The 15,939-nt window shown below is 40.2% G+C and overlaps 1 protein-coding gene across 1 annotated transcript in view; it reads right to left on the reverse strand.

Annotated features, from left to right (window-relative positions):
* Positions 1 to 275: 275 nt before the first annotated feature.
* MRPS28 (mitochondrial ribosomal protein S28) overlaps positions 276 to 15,939 on the reverse strand; it is a 235,614-nt gene continuing 219,950 nt past the window's right edge. The window contains exon 4 of the transcript XR_005211730.1: positions 276 to 535. The gene's annotated coding sequence lies outside the window, so the exon portion shown is untranslated. The remainder of the gene's footprint in view (positions 536 to 15,939) is intronic.

A 15,939-nucleotide genomic window follows, 5' to 3' on the forward strand; every position in this document is an offset into this window, starting at 1 on the left:
AATGAGCTTCTCTTCAGCAACCATGTTAAAATGAAGAACAGAGGCCCCTCTCTATTTCCCTGAGTTGCACAAGCCCCAGGAATCTTTTGTGATCCCAAGCGAAGGGATTTAGAACCCTGAAAAATCATTGAAACCAGATGTACCTCCAATTAGATTGCTAAGGACTGAATTTGATGTAATTTTATTTAGAAAAATAAATGTGACGTGTCTTTCTCCCAGGGTTATGGAGCAATAGACACGAATCATAATTACTTATACAATTGATGGATCAACTTTATGTATTTTTTAAAATTCACAACTTTTGTGATGGAGCTCTCTGAGTTAGGTTTAAGTTCCACATTTAAAGGCAATACAATGAGTACAAAGACCATTAATAAATTTGATTTTGAGGATGATTCAGTCTACACATTATAGAAATGTGCCATGATTCTTGAGCAGGTCATTTCTGCCTTCTGATGTTATTCTGTCTTCTCTGCATTCTTCCCTCCCTCGCTTTTGTTCATTCGGCAAGCATTTACTGATAGCCTTCCGTGTGCTGGATGTTGAAGACAAAAATAAAACATATCTGTGTTTTATGCATGATTTTCCTGTAAACCTACAACTTCTCTAGTAAAAACCCCTGCTCTTAGTGACCTTACAGACCAGACACATAGAAGAAAACCAACTCAGAATGTGATAAATGCTCTTATAGGTTTGTTGGGTCACTAGGACAGCTAGACAAGCAGTCACTAACCCAGCTGTACATCTCCATTTTTCAAAATGGGGAAAATAACGTCATCCTGCAAATGAAATCGTGAAACAAACTTGGTGAATGTTCCAAAAGAAGAAATTGGATTAGTGAATCACATAACAGAATTAACACATTCCAGTTAATACAAGACTGCTCCATGCTAGAAATAAGGCAGAATAACTTGGTAGAGACTCTTAAAAAGAAAATGCTGCCATCACTTTAAATTTCATTTATGGGAGAGTCAAGGTTCCATGGAGGTTAACCAGGATATTACACAAACAGGACTTTGGTCACAAACCCTTCATTGTGGGATTTAGAATGACTTATCATTGTCACAGGTGTGGTTTGAAAGAAGTCACCTGTTTTCCCCACCCCCACCCCATGCACAGAATAAGTTGGAAGATTCCTGAGACCTACCTTTCTATCCCCTACCGCTGGCCTTCCCCCAGAGCAAAGACTGGGGGTGGGGGTAGGGGGTGGGGAGGAGGGGTGCCTTCCATTGGTCACTTTCCTTTGGTTACAGAAGGTATTGCACAGGTGGATCTCAAACCTGTATTTCTCATCCAGATTGTTATGTTTCCAAGAGACCTTTCAGGCTTAATATCTGAAACTTGTCACCCAAAGTATATGGATCAGTTTTAACATGACTTCTCATTTCTTTTGAACATTCCTGACCTATGCCTTTTGTCCACTATTATTTAACTTTGACCTGAGTAAGTAATCAATTATACAGCTAAGGCTCCCTCTAAGATCCACATGAATTTTATGTACAAAACAGAGAGAAAGAATTTAGCCTGAATGTTAGTTTCCTATAGAAGAAACAAACAATAACAGAGATCAAAATAAAATAAGAGGTTCTTAAGAAAATATTTTCAAATAAAAAAGATTTTAGTTTTTAACAGTGTGGCACTAGTTTTTTACATCATTCTTTCAGTGTACTTTTGTTGTCTTATTTTAATGCCCTTTTAGGGAATGTTATATAGTTAATACATCATTTAAAAATCAAAATTTCTCTAACACATTGTATCATTGGTAAATGGATTTAAGTGGTTGTTTAATATGAATTCTTTGCTTTTGAATGGTCAGTGATATGGCTGAAACAATATTAAATAATTTGTTTCGATTAACCTGCAAAATGAAAAAACCAAATGCAGAAGAAAAAAGATAAGACACAGTTTGCCAGCATTTGAATGATTATTCTCGCTCAGAATTTCAGCTGAAGGCATAAATCATAGCAAGTAATTTATAGCAAAACATCTTCCTATAGACTTTATTATTATTGCTTAGAAGAAAACCTCTGGGAGGGGGAGATTTAAAAAATGCAAACCCTGAATGAATCTTATGTTGGCTAAGGTCTAAACTATCTTGAAACTTTGAAGTGACAGGAAAATCCAGGCAGTATCAGCACAGATCACACTATGAATTATATGTGGGGACCCCAACTAAACCAAAATGATACGAAGTACAACCCTAATAATTAAAAATCTAAGAAATTGAAAAATTGCACAAATAACTTATTTACAAATGTTGCTGGTAGGCTGTAATAATGCCATGCCATCTTCATTTTCTTCTCTTTTTCCTCCCTGGTTGAGACTTATAAACAAATTGGACTTGGACTTTGTGCTTTCATTTGGGCAGCAAGATGTCGGGACAACCCAGCAGAGCCCAGCAGAGGTAGCAAATGCACCCCTCTGCCAAATCCCATCAATAACGTATGGGCCAGCGGCTGTTTATCACTGGGCACTGCCCCCTTCTTGAGCCTTCTGCAGGCCCCTTTCCCCGTGGACAGCCAGGCCAGCTGTCTGGGCAGTAGGAATAGGCCTCCTTTCCCAAGCCGAGACCTGTGGGAAAATCTTCATTGGCCAGTAATTGATTCCACCCTGCCAGCTCCATTACTCTAGACTTCATGAAACTGGCAGCGAGCTGGGGAAGGGAAGCTGCTCAAGGCCACCAGGGGGGTGGGAGCAGGGCCGGGAGGCCCCTCTGCAATTAACACTAATCTGAAAATTGGCCTCTGACAGCAAGGTCCAGCACCTGACAGCTAATTACTTATGTCAGACTGATGTGCACTTTATCTGGAAAGGTTATTTATCAGAAACCAGATTTTGCTGTTTTTTTGGGTTTTTTTTTTTTTTCCCCTTTTTCCCTCTTTTTCTGTTTGTCTTAGTTGAAAACAGTGGGAAATTGTTCCTGGTTGCTTGGATTTTAGAAACCCTGAAAGTTCTCATGCTTCATTTAATTGAATGGCTCCTAATATCTAAGACCCAGTGCACGTGTGCTGTGCTGCTTACCTGTGTGGAAACCAGAGAAAACTTAGATATCCCAGACAGTGGGGCTCATTTACTTTTATAAAGGGAACCAAAGTGATAGAGACACAGAAATTCTGACATAATCAATGTGGAAACAATAGGGATTCAAGAAGGGTCAAACCAACTTCATTCATCTAATTTTCAACAAGCCAATCCACAGTGTGGTAGATTAGTGTGAGAGTTTGGATATATTATGTTCCCCAGAAAAAGCCATGTTCTTTAATGCAGTCTTGTGGGGGCAGACACATTAGTGTCCATTAGGTTGGAACCTTTGGATTGGGTTGTTTCCATGGAGCTGTGACCCACCCAACTGTGGATAATACCTTTGATTGGATTATTTCCATGGAGGTGTGGCTCCACCCATTCAGCATGCAACCATTTTGAAATGCGATCTACCAGCAAGCAGACACCAGCCATGTGCCTTCCCAGCTAACAGAGGTTTTCCGGAGGCCCTCAGTGTTCTTCAGTGAAGGTACCCTATTGTTGATGCCTTTGTTTGGACATTTGCATGGCCATAAGACTGTAAATTTGTAACCAAATAAACCCCTGTTCTAGTTTGCTAATGCTGCCAGAATGCAAAACACCAGAAATGGATTGGCTTTTATAAAAGGGGGTTTATTTGGTTACACAGTTACAGTCTGAAGGCCATAAAGTGTCCAAGATAACACATCAGCAATCGGGTACCTTCACTGGAAGATGGCCAGTGGCGTCCAGAATACCTCTGTTAGCTGGGAAGGCACGTGGCTGGCGTCTGCTCCAAAGTTCTGGTTTCAAAATGGCTTTCTCCCAGGATGTTCCTCTCTAGGCAGCAGTTCTTCAAAAATGTCACTCTTAGTTGCACTTGGGGTATTTGTCCTCTCTTAGCTTCTCCAGAGCAAGAGTCTGCTTTCAATGGCTGTCTTCAAACTGTCCCTCATCTGCAGTTCCTGTGCTTTCTTCAAAGTGTCCCTCTTGGCTGTAGCTCCTCTTCAAAATGTCACTCACAGCTGCACTGAGTTCCCTGTGCCCGTCAGCTCATTTATATGGCTCCACTGATCAAGACCTACTCTGCATGGGTGGGGACATGCCTCCATGGAAATATCTCATCAGAATTATCACCTACAGCTGGGTGGGGCACATTTCCATGCAAACAACCTAATCCAAACATTCCAACTTAATCTCCACTAATATGTCTGCCCCACAAGATTGCATCTAAGAATATGGCTTTTTCTGGGGGACATAATACATTCAAACCAGCACAACCCCCTCTATAAAAGCCAATCCATTTCTGGTATTTGCACACGGGCAGCATTAGCAAACTGGAACAATTAGTAAATGGCTTATTTAGCAAATGGATTCAACAGTCTTAAATTATTTTAAAGTATTTTCTTGAATCTTCATAAATCTATATAGTAAATGTCTATGTGACACACATAGCTATCTTATCTTTAGGTCTGTGATTTAATCCAGTCTTGCCAGTAATAAAAGTAATTATCAATGGGGGAGAAGGATTTACATGAGGCTTTCACTTTCTACTTTCGGTCAAGGAATATCTTTTGAGCACCTGTTTTATGCCAGGCACTGTGCTGGATCCCAGACATACAAAATAGACACTTCTCTGGCCCTTAGGAAGTTTAAGGTTTGGAGATGGACACAGATAAGTAAAGCCATTACAATGTAACATAACATATTATGAATGGAGAAGTATGAGGTATCGAAAAACCTGAAACATGACCTAACCTAAATTTGTACTGCACAGAAAAGATAAAGGAGGTGGCATGTGCACCAAACTTAGATGCAAAACAGAATTCGTGAGGTTGAAGCCTAAAATTCGCATGATCTAGATGAGGTTATTATTTAGGTCATATGGCTAAATTGATCCAGAATTCTCCAAGTAGAAATAAGGCTTCTAGTTCAATGCACTTTTCACCATTCATCCTTGCTATCTCCTCTTCCATCCAACCTGACCCCGCCTCAGGTATCTAAATACCGGATAAGGTCATGCCATTGGAGAACCAGTCCTACTGAGAAGCAACAAGGTATACTGGACGAAAGCAGAAATCAGAAAACTGGGATAGTGGGTGACTACTGTTTTGCCCATCAAGCACCCATGCTTCCAATGGGTCCCCCACTCTCCCATCCCACACGAGTCTGGGTTTTTGTAAGGATTAATTTATTTATCCAACAAATGTTTCTAAGTGTGTATTCTGTGTCAAGTGATGGGAGGCACGAGGGATACTGAAATCAGCAAGGTAAGCATGGTCCCCGTCTTCAAAGAACTAGTATATTCTAAGGAGAAAGCAGATATGAAACAAACACTGATACAAAAATAAATTAATGGCATTTGTGGTGAGTGCTAAAAAATAAGAAGCACCTTATTACAAATAATCTCTGTGAAACTGTTTAGAAAATGGTGTATTTCAACATAATGAAAGGTACTGACATTAAGATATCACTAATGTAATGTCATTGGCAAAAGAGGGAGGAAAGAAGAGTACATGTGTTGAATGCTTGCCGTGTGTCTGGCACTGGGCTAGTGCTTTATATTTGCAACGCCATTGGTTTCTCAGAGCAAACCTGTGAGGGTATTGCTATTTTCCCTATTTTACAAATGTTACTGAGCTAAGGAGGTAAGTAACTTGGTCAAGGTCATGCAGCTATAAAGGAGGGAATGGCAAGGCCTCAGACCACATTTGACAGCTCCCCTCCACCCTTGGGAACCAAGAATCCAACACAGCAGTCTGCCCTTCAGCTCCTCAGTGGACTGGTTCACTCCCAGGCATGGGGCCATATCTAGCTGACAGAGTGGACCTGACTGGAACGCTGGGCAGTATCCTGCAAACCTCCTTTTCACTTAGTAAAAGTAATCAGCTTGTATCATCTTGAGGAAAATATTTATCCTTTCCCAGGCACCATATTTCATGAGACGGGGAGACATTAGAACACACCTGTAATTTCTATCCCAATCTTTCTATTGCACCTACCACCAAGGAAGCCAGGCCCTTAAGACTCATGTTACTGAACACAGAAAAACATACCAAACTCATGGTTTTGAAATGTAGAGACATTGCTAACAAAGCACAAGTGCAGGGGCTATTCATTGTTTCTGAAAACAGGAAATCAGAGAAAGAGACCAGAAAGAAAAGACTTTGCTCTTACAAGACAAGCAGATGTACCGTGAAACATGGGTTATAGTCATACCACATGCTGCTGATTTCAGACTTGCCCTGAAGGGCAGAATTATTAAAATATGCAGTCATATGTCTTATTATTTTCGGAGAATTTCAGTTTCAACAGACAACCGCATGTCTCTGGGCACCAGCACAAGATAACTCTGCTTTAAAGATGAACAGAGAAGCACTAGGCCAGCTCAAAACCTAACGAAAGAAAGCAGGCTTGCCCTCTACTTTCTACCCAATATTCCCCAGCTCTGATGTTTTCTCAGGGCACAGAGCCCACAGCTCCAACTCGAGTGACCCCTGGGCTGGGGCTCTTGTCAAGACAGTGTCAGCAGCAGCTTCTGGGAACCGCAGGCACGGCGATCTCCATCCATAACAGATTATTATGTTTGGGCCTCCTAATCACCCACTTGGAGGAGAGAACGAGAACACTGACCAGAGTGACCGGGCTGTGGCCTGCACTTGGCCTCCTGCTCCAGCTCGGAGGCCGCCTCCCCACACAGGCTTTTTTTAGGCACTCCAGTGGAAACCGTCAGATAGTCTCTTGGCCCCAGCCACATCTCCATTCCACAGCTCCAGCTCTCTGTTTAGCATTAAACCCAAACTTGCGACACGCTCACATCTACTTGTGTTTTCTACACACTTCTTCGGTCAGTGCTGAAAATGCTTAAATCTTATCATTTAAATTTTTAAAAATTTAAAATTAAAATCTGTTTTCTTCTATCATTGAAAATATCTATTTTTGTAGTAAAAGAAAACAAAAAAACAGACATGTCTGGTACCAAGGATGAAGATGATTGCTTTAAGCTTTGATTTGTTTCTGTGAAATTATCTTATGTCAGTTTGCTTACAAACGGTAAGACAATATGGTTTCTGATTAAAGTACAGAGTCTATACTATTTGCTTCATATTAAAGGATTCCTGTTTTGGTTTTCTCCAAAGCGCTTATTTTTTCTTGAGAAATAGAGCCTAGCACTAGTTTCCCTTGGAGCTTGACGTTTCTAAAGCCAGCTAGCCCATAGAATGGCCAAGGACAGGGGTGCCATGTGCCCACCTGGCTCCCTACTGCCACCACCAATTTCCATTCCCCCCTGCTTACCACATATCACAAAACCATATGTATGCCCAGGACCCCAAAATATTTCTGCATGAGGAGTTCCCCATTCAGCACTCTGGATTGCTGGAAATCGGCCATCAATCTCAAAGTGTCTGAGGTCCCTGGACACCGTCGGAGTGCACCTCCGAGCCAAGGGACACCTGCTCTCTGCCTGTCTGGAGGGGCAGAGCCCTGCTGTGAGCTTGTTGGCATGGGGAAGACTCCCCAAGAACTCCCTTAGCCAAATGCGAGGCAGGTGGGCACCAAGGCCACAGCTCCCAGGGCCCACTTGGAGCACGATATTCAAAATCCTCATCCAAAGCAAACGAACAACAAACAAAAAACCTAAGTATGATAGTTAGTAGCCCAAACGTAAACTTTCATCAAGTTTATTAAAGAAGTACTATAAGGACAGGCTTCCTTTTCATTCTCATTTGACCATACTTGGATCCCTTTGGGGCCTATTTGGCATCCACTGACATGTGTGTATTGTTTCACGTTTCTGAAGCTACTTTAATTGCACCAAGAAGCTAATTTACAGATCAACAGTTTCTTAAGCATAAAGGTGGTTAAAAAAAAAAAGACAGTAGTAACTTAGTGCCTAGTCCATCAAAGAGAAATGCACATCTTTCATAATCATTATCTGGCACTAACTGATATGCAAATCCTCTGCCACCACAGGAGCACACCAAGTTGTGTGCTGCGCAGCTGTGAGTCATCAGACATTAATGTAGACTTAATTTGAACTGGTGCTGGAGGTAGTGGGCACAGCTCAAATTAGACATGTGGTGGGCGTTTAACCACAATATTACCAATCTCCATTCTGACATCTGACAGCCCTTAATAATTAACTGCATGTAAATGGTGAAGCCTTCCCTCCCTGTTGGTCCAGTTGCCACATTGTAATTGCTTGTTGGGGCTGTCAATTGCCCTTGAGATAAATCATAGGCAAAAGATCAGATAGCTTCAGGAGTTCTGCATTCTCTGATCTATCTGCCTCTTAATTGGACTGGAAGGCTTTCCCCAGCAGCTCCCATATGCTTCCTCCTCAGAAAGGTATAATAGTCTCTGGATAAGAAAGAAATTGAGTGTGCTTTGAGGCTTAATTGAAGGCTTTGGGGAAGTAGGATTTTGTGGTTAGTACCTGCAGTGTTCCCCTAGTACACACTGAGGCTGGCATATTGCCCCAAACCCACACGTCACTTCTATTCTTTGATTCCTCTCATCTTTATCTGACTTGTCGTCCTTCTCCTTCTAAAATGTCTTGTTCAGATTTGAGCCCAGTATCACAGGCTGAATTTCTTTTCGGTTCCACACTGAACAAAGTTCTCCAACAAACAAAGACTGATGCTTTCAAAAATCTAAGGGAAATGTCACATGGCAGAAAGACTCAAACCCAGGACCAGCAAGCCCTCACCTCTTGAAAACAGCAATGCCAAATTCAAACAGGAACTCATGATCAAAAAGTTCTACTGCTTCTGCTCAGTAAAGTTTAAGTCCCAGAGTTGGGTTTGATTCACAGAGATTCTACTAATTATTCAAGAGAGCATGACTGTACACAAAAAGATCCTGTTATGCCTGTTAGTAAAGAAAACCTTGATTGACGAGGGGTACGAGAGACATATTGAAACTAATGTGACAATCACAGTTATAATAAAATTATATATAATATGGTAATGCTAAATCCATGGTTTTGGACATAAAAATTATGTCTATAAAATGGATAGAAGCAGAAATGAATTTTACTTTTGTATGAAATGAGAAAAGCATTTGCTAAAGAAACTAATGATATAAATCCACTTAAAGAATTTGTAGAACATGTAAAAGCATGACTTTTCCGGTCTTTCATGTATCATTGATAGGCTAATTATGAAATTTGTTCTCTCTTTAATAAAATGATCCCCTAAGAACTTGTCCTAAATAACATTTTGTTACTCTAGTTGGATGGTCTTCAAAGAGCATTAAATTTGCACTTCTTTTCTTGAAATTCAATAATTCAGATAGGATTTGACCAAGTTAGGCTGGGCAGGTTTTATGGAGAAGCTGGAGGATATATCAGTCTAGTTGCAGTGAATATAGTAAGAAGTCTGATATTAAGTGTTAAGTGTCAGGCTCTGCCTGTGCTCTTAATCTTGTTTCTTCCCACAGGCTGAGTAAACATACTTAAGTATCAGCCCAGTAACATTCTAATGAAATAAAAACGAGCTAGGAGGGAATAGGAACAAGAAACAGAAATGCATTAAAAAGAGAAGAAAGAAATGCTCTCTAAAAATCAAGTATATTTGTCAACAGAATGCATGAAGCAAACAGATGTGAGGGCCATCGGAACTGAAAAACACGGCTGTGGCCCGGTCATCTGTCACAGAAAAGAATAAGCCCTTTTCAAAGCCTCTGTCTGAAGGAAGGCCCACATCAAACAGCCTGCGAATAACCAGGAGATTAAAGCCCGAAGCCATTCAACTTTCTGCCTTGTAACTAATCTACTTAGAGTTGGAAGAAGATGTGGGGCCACCATTGTACAAGGAAAGCTTTCCAGATCATAAGCAGCAGCGTGTTGGATTAGGAGGAGCACAGAAGCAGGAGTAAGGACATAAGGAGCCTCATGCTGCCATGCATCCTAGGCCTGCCACCCTGGGACCCTGGCCCGACCCTCACCAGCCCCTTCCCAACATGGTTAACTTGCTTGCCTTCTCCCAACATGGTTCCTCTGACACAGTGAGAAGCATATGAAAGGCTTCCTGGCAGAGGTAAACATCGACTCCATTTCAAGAGTTCCTTGCAGCCAGTACTTCCTGATGGTGCCAAGGCCACCTCTGACCTCTGCATGGTCCCCTGACTCTTGACGGTTCCCCAGGCTCCGTCTTAACTGCTGGTTTCTAAGCTTTCCCAGGTCCTGCCAGCTCCTGGGTCTGGCTCTTCCTTTGTTCCAGTCCCAGCCTGGCCTTGGCAGTCCCTGGTCTTGGCCTCAGATATCTGCCATAACTCATGGTCCTGGCACGGCAACAGTACTTTAACTAGAAACCTAAAAGTATTTTGGAAAATAACTGTGAGCAAATAGGACAGGGTAGAGCCACTTCCACAAACCAGTAATGCTGACCAATTCCACAAACCGATAATGCTGACCAACAGACTTGGCATACTGTTATTTGATGAGACTTAATAGAAATTTAGCAGAAAATTGTAATATTGTTCCACTCCACCCCCCAAAGTCAGTTATGAATATCAAAGTAAATCAACAAGGCTTACATTCATATACACAGTTGACCAGATTATGAAATTGGGAATATTGCTAATAAATAAACTAAAATCCAGGACCCTCAAATATTCACCTTTATATACTGCAAACATTTTTGCAGTAACTTCAAAAACCCACCATAAAGCTAGTTGCCCGTGGTTGTATGGATCTACTTCTGGATGTTTCGTTCTGTTCCACTGATGTATATATCGATCTCTGACAATACTACACTGTCTTAGTTAACCTACCTCTGTTGTAAGTCTTAAAATTGGGTCAAGTGCAATACTAGTGATCAATAAGAGGGAGGGGTAAGGAGTATGAGATGTTTGGGGTCTTCTTTATTCTTTTTATTTCTTTTACTGGAGTAATGCAGATGTTCTAAAAATGATCATGGTGATGAATACAAAAATATGTGATGATGATACTGTGAACCATTGATTGTATACTTTGGATGGATTGTATGGTGTATGTGAATATACCTCAATAAAAAAATTTTAAAAATACCCCACCACATCACAAAAAATATATAGATTAGTGTAATATACTCAAGTCCACCCAAAAGATACTGTATCTTTCTACTTAATTAAAAATATGCTGATGAGTTATAAAACAAATAATGCCAACAAATTCTCTGAATCTTATTCCAAGGCAACTGAATGTTGAAATAGAATCTTAAGAATAATTACATTCTGCTTTCTGGATATATTTTATGGTTGAGACATCCCGATCTCTCTGTCCTTCCTTCATTCCCTATCTGAATTGCAATCAAGGCAATAATGTTATTTCTGCCTATTGTTTTTTTAGGAACAGGAGAAGAATAATGTGGACAAGAACACAAAGATTACAAATAGTCATTTTGCATCATTTAGCACAGGCCTGCTCAATAAACACCTGTTGAACGATGAATATATGAATGCGGTAGATTGAATTATGTACATCAACAAGGACATGCTCTTAATCTTAATCTGCATTCCTGTGGGTGTGAACTCATTTGTAAGAAGGACTCTTTCATGATGTATTATTAGTTAAGGTGTGGCCCAACTGAAAATCTGTATTACTGCAGTCCTTTTTAAGAAGAAATTTGGATGCAATGAGCTGGAGAGCCAGAAGGCAGATGTCAGTGGAAACCGGAAGAGAGAGAGATCACCATATGTTCTGGTTTGCTAGAGCTGTCATTACATAAAATACCAGAAATGGATTGGCTTTTATAAAGGGGATTTATTAGATTACAAATTTACAGTTCTAAGGGCATAAAAGTGTCAAACTAAGGCATCAAAAATTGGGTACCTTCACTGAAGAACGGCCAATGGCGTCCGGAACACCTCTGTCAGCTGGGAAGGCATGTGGCTGGCATCTGCTGGTCTTTTGCTCTAAGGCTGCATTTCAAAATGGCTTTCTCCAAAATGTCTCTAGCCTTCTGCCTCTCTTAGCTTCTCTCAGCTCTCTGCTTGGTTCTCCTGGGGTGTTTCTCTCTAAGTGTCTGGGAGTCCTTTCTTAGCTCCACCGGGACAAATCCTGGACTCCATCTCTTAGCTTAGCATCTCCAAATGTCTTTCTATCTGCAACTCTAGCGTCTGGGTCTGTGTTGGCTCTTAGCTTCTCCCAGGGGTAAACTCTGGATTACATTCCTTAGCTTTTCTTCAAAATGTCTTTCTCAGCTTCTCTGAGATCCTTCTTTCCATGAGCTCTATTAAAGGATTCCAGTGATCTAATTAAGACCCACTTGGAATGTGTGGAGTCACACCTCCACAGAAATGATCTAATCAAAAGGTCTCTCCTACAGTTGGGTGGTTCACATCTCCTCAGAAACAACTTAATCAAAGGTCCCAAAAAACTAATAAGTTTGCCCCCACAAGATTGCATTAAAGAACATGGCTTTTATGGGGGACATAATAGATTCAAAACAGCACACCATGTGACTGGAAGCAGAGATACAAGCCAAGGAACCCCAAGGATTGGAGCAAGACAGCACTAGAACACTACAGACTTTGGGGGGAAAGCATGGCCTTGCCAGTGCCTTGATTTTGGATTTTGGCCTCTGAAACCATGAGCCAATAAATTCTTGTTGTGTAAATCGTGTAGTGTTTGTCATAGCAGCCTTGCAAACTTAAGATGATAAATAAACGAATGAAGCAACTATTGTGACAGCTATTGAAAAACTTCTAAACCAGAGTCTGGTCTTTTTTTTTTTTCTTTCTTTCAAATCTGGTAGCTCAGAAGGCTTTCCTCAGTCTGAGGTTGTATTTAAATGACAGCCCAGAAATATTTTCAAAGTGAAAAGAAACATATGATTCAGGTCCTTTTAAAAAGTCAAACTAGTTTGACCAGGTTGGTTTTTCCCCTCCTGTGCACTTGACTCCTCCACTACTTGGCTGCTAGAACTGATTAAGAGGTGTGAAAGATCCCACTGGAGCTGCTATTTGTTCACAGCAATTAACCCCAAGGTGGCCAAGCTGTTTCTCCAGGAAACGGAACAAAGAACTCAAGAAGGCAATTTTGATTATTATACTTTCAGGAACTAGTGAAGACTTCTCTTGAAAATGTCTTTGGTGCTTTTTTTTTTTTTTTTTTTAAATAAACTAAAACGTGAGGGTCAGTGACTGCAAGTAGAGATGATCTATATTCCCACCTCCAAAAACTGTATGTGTGATGGGAGTGAGGACAGCATATGGATATTCTGTATGATTTTTTTGGTAAGCCTACAATGGCTTTAATTAAAAAAAAAAAAAAAGTATCCCCACTTAAGTCATTTATGAATCCAAGAAAACAAGGAAGAGCTGAGAGGTTTTACTCATTTTATTGGACACACTGAACCATGGACTGGTAGCAAGGGGTAGTGGGAAGAGTACCTGAAGAAAGCTGAGTAAGGACACCCATAGATAGATACCATTTCCACTCTCCATCATCAGCCAGATCAGAGAAATGAAATGCAGACAGTACCCGCTTTTCATCAATTCCCCTGCTCTGTTTATTCCTTGCTAAATAATAAACAGATTTCACTTCAAATAGTTTTTGCCTGCAAATTCAAAGGCTTCTCCAACATACTGATGAAAATAACAGCACATGTACCAGCTGGGTAAATAAATCTTACAGTTGAGATTTTACCTTAAAACAAAATACTTTCTAAATTGTCTTTTAGAGGCATATTTTACCTAAAAGCAGATTACCTTATACCTCTTTGCACCCCAGTAGAGAGAAGTGGCAAAAACTCTGAAGACAACAAGAGCTGGTTTGGACTTACTGGCTCTGTGATCTTAGGTAAGTCATTTAACTACTCCATGCCTCAGCTTCTTCATAGATAAAATCAAGATAATACCTATGTGAAAGGGTTTGTAAAGATTAAATGAAATAACATAGAGGATTTACAGAGTGTACTGGCACATCATAGGCCTTTATAATTGTTAATATTATCAACATACTATTGTAAGTAAGCTAAAGGCTCTGAAAAGTATCAAGCCCCAAACAAATATAAAATACTCTTAAGGACCTTATGCTTGGGCTTGAGGTAGGGGGCAGCACAAGGGGGTTGAAATTCTGAATTTAAAAACAAACACACACATGATGGCACAGGGCAAATAGATCAATGACACAGAGGAAAGAGTCCGGAAACTGACCCACAGATATATGGTCAATTGATTTTCAAATCAATTTGCTAAGTCAATTCAATGGGGGAAAGGAAAGTCTTTAATAAATATTGCTGTAACAGCTGAATATCTATGTGGGTGGGTGGAACTTTGATCCATATTTCATTCCATTCCATACACAAAAATTAGGTTGAGATGGATCACAGACCTGTACATAAAACCCCAAATCATAAAGTGTCTAGAAAAAAACAAAATACTTTTATACCCTTGAGGTAGGTAAAGATTTCTTAGACTGCCCATAGAAAGCAATAAATATAAAAGAAGAAAAATAAATCAGACTGTATCAAAATTTAAAAACTTTGCTAATTAAAAGACACCATGAAGAAAATGGATAAGCCACAAACTAGGAAAAGTGATTGTGTACATAGACCTGATTAAAAAAAATATCTAGAATATATAATGAGCTCCTACAAATCACCCAATAAAAAGACAATCAACATTTCAAATGGGCAAAAGATTTGAACAGACACTTCCCAAAAGAAGAAAGATGAATGACTAATAAGCACATGAAGAAGTACACATAAGTAGTCATCAGGAAAATGCAATAAAATACCATTTCATACCTAGCAAAACAGCTAAAGTATAAAAGACTGACCACAATAAATATTGGAGGGGATGTAGAGTGCTCAGAACTCTCAGGCATTGCTACTGCTAATATAAAATGTTACAACAGTTTTGAAGTAGTTATTGGAAGTTCCTTATGACATTAAACATGCATCTATCCCACAACCTAGCAATTTCACTCTTAGGTATTTACCCAAGAGAAATGAAAACATAACTACACACACACACAAAAAGCCAAATATTAATCAACCCAATGTCCATCAACAGGAGAATGGATAAACAAATTGTGATATATTCATACAACGGAATGCCAGTCCCCAAAGAACAAACTACTGATACATCCACATCTCAAAAACATCATGTCAAGCAAAAGAAGCCAGATACGAAAGGTTACATGCCGGCTGATTCCATTTAAATGAAATTCAAAAACAAAACAAAACAAAAAAACTAATCTCCGATGATTGAAGTCAGGGGCTGTCTTGCTGGGAATGGGGGCAGGAGGAAAGACTGAAAATGAGCACAAGAAAACTTCCTGGAATAATGGAAATGTTCCATATCTTGTTTCAGGTGGTGGTCACATGAGTTTATACAATCGTTACGACTCATCAGATTGAGCATGTAAGATCTATACACGTTAATATGTGTTAATTATACACCTCAATTAAACACAGACAAGGCCAGGTGATTCAGATGCTGCCCTCACAATAGACTTGAGAGCAAAAGATATTGTCCCACATTATCAGAGACATTAAATTAATTTATAAAGCACTGAGGGAGTCTAGTTCATTCAAATAACACATTGCATGACACACAACAAAGTGCCTCCTGAGAAGCCAGTAAACTGCATGATCTGGACAAGGCTTTTCAGACATAAAGAACCTCCTCTGGCCTTCTGAAAAGAAGTTGGCAGGTGGCTGTGCGGAGGGCCATTCTCTGGCAAAAGAGCCCTTGGTTATTAAATTCTTTTTCCTCTGGCCTTGTTCACCTCCACTGTTTATTGTTTTGTCTTGTTTATCTGCGGCTGCCAGCCCAAGGCAGGACTTGTCCTCTTTGTATTCCCCACAGGGATTAGGCCTCACTCAACACTCAGTAATGTTTTCATTACTGATGCTGGAGTAGCCACCATATGACTAATAAAAACAGCAACCCTCCCCCAACGTTCATACTCTTGATCCCGGGACCAGAGAGCAGAATCCAAATTAT

The sequence above is a fragment of the Choloepus didactylus genome, chromosome 14, assembly GCF_015220235.1.
Source record: "Choloepus didactylus isolate mChoDid1 chromosome 14, mChoDid1.pri, whole genome shotgun sequence".
Lineage (NCBI taxonomy): Eukaryota > Metazoa > Chordata > Mammalia > Pilosa > Megalonychidae > Choloepus > Choloepus didactylus.